Below are 1,786 nucleotides of genomic sequence, written 5' to 3' on the forward strand. Positions count from 1 at the left end.
AGAAAAGTCTAACTAAAACAAATAAAGTAGTACCCATTGTCAGAATCAGAATCAGAATTTTATTGAATTGATTTAGACCTCAACTGAGGTCAACAAATACATGATTAAAAATGATAAAACAGTTGTAATATTCAATATTAAAACAATGTTAAGATTTTTTTTTAACTTATATAAATTATAACAGGTAAATTCATCTAGCGGAGATTTACAAAACTCAATTAAACTTCTTGCAGATCTAAGATTATGTCTAAAAAATTTGCGCTTTATTTGCTGGCGCCGGGCCTTTACCAGAATAAAGTTTGGACAAATTAATAACATATGTACGAGACTCTGCCATCCTCCATTACATAAATCACAAGTTTCTGTGGAATTATCCGTTTTGTACCAATTAAAAGTCAGGGTCTTCAAGGGTAAGATCCCTAGCCTCATTGAAATTATGGTACGCCTGACCATGTACTCTAATGAAAAGTGAATGTACCGTTGTGATTTTTTAAAATTTGTAGAGTATCTGCAAAGTGTGCATAATATTTTAGCCGAGAACAGTGGTCCACATCTAACTCATAGCATAATCTTGTGTTGAGGTTCTTTAGATAAAGCTTCAGATGTAAGAGGTTCATAGATTTCAATAGTGCAATCGTGCAGCTAGACTGAGTTAGTGCAATATTTAAGTTCTTATTAAAAGTGTGCTGGTACTCATCGTCTCTAAAAGTCTCCAATTTCAGGACATACCTTATGGTCCCTTGGTCTACAAGTTAAAGATTATAAACCCAGTGAAGTATATTTATAATGGCTTTTGCATACACGCTGTCTATAGATAGCTCAAGGCGAATTGCTTAGACATGTACTAACTGGTTGACTCTTAGCAATTTACGCAATAGAGTTCCTTCTTTTACATTCCGTCGGTGCTATGCCTTAATCGGGATATACTCCAGAGCATATAGTAACATTGGTGGTATCTTTGAGTGATAGACCTCAAGCATATGAGTGAAATGTCTCTTACCTAAGGAGGATTAGAATCTCAATAGTCCACCAATGTGGGCTTCAGCCTTTAGGCTGATGTGTCCAATGGGGTGTGAATGTTCTACGGTCTGGGTGAAGATTTTCCCCAGGTAAGCATATTCTTTAACAACCTCCCTCTAGAGGTTTCCTATCTAATGTCCAGTTATAAGTCAGATGGTGCTTTCTACCTCTGAAGGGGAGGACTTTAGTTTCAGAGGTATTTGGTATAAGATAATTGTGTTTAGCATACTTATCTAGAGCTTTAAGATTTCTTTGTAAACCTACAGGTGTAACATCCAATATTACTACATTGTCACATACATTAAATTGTGCATATTGCAGGAGGCTATTTTTGGTGGGACATTATTGATTTTTTATAAACACCCTGGGAGGTCACTTATGCATAAGGAAAATAAAATGGGGGCTAAGACGCAGCCCTGCTTAAGGCTGTTCCTCGTAGCAATAGGCCTTGTCAACCTTTTTTCACCCCCAGCTGAAGTTTACTCCAAGTTGCAGAATGTAATGCCATGATTTTTTTGAGAAAGTTGCTCAGTATTCCAAGCTTCCCTAGCTTAGTCAATAGAATACCGGAGCCAACAACTTGCTCCAGTCTTCAGTGTTGCTTTGAAGAACCTTAATGGGGATTTTATCTGGGCCTATTGCTGCAGTTGAACTTGCTGCCTTTATATGTAGTGCTACTTCTTGCGCTTATGGTGATGTTATATCAGGGATTTTTTCCTCTTAGCCGATTGTATTGAATTTGCCAGGTCATAAAGATTTGGCTTGT

Source organism: Lissotriton vulgaris, unplaced genomic scaffold (assembly GCF_964263255.1).
Source record: "Lissotriton vulgaris unplaced genomic scaffold, aLisVul1.2 SCAFFOLD_3543, whole genome shotgun sequence".
NCBI classification, from domain to species: Eukaryota; Metazoa; Chordata; class Amphibia; order Caudata; family Salamandridae; genus Lissotriton; species Lissotriton vulgaris.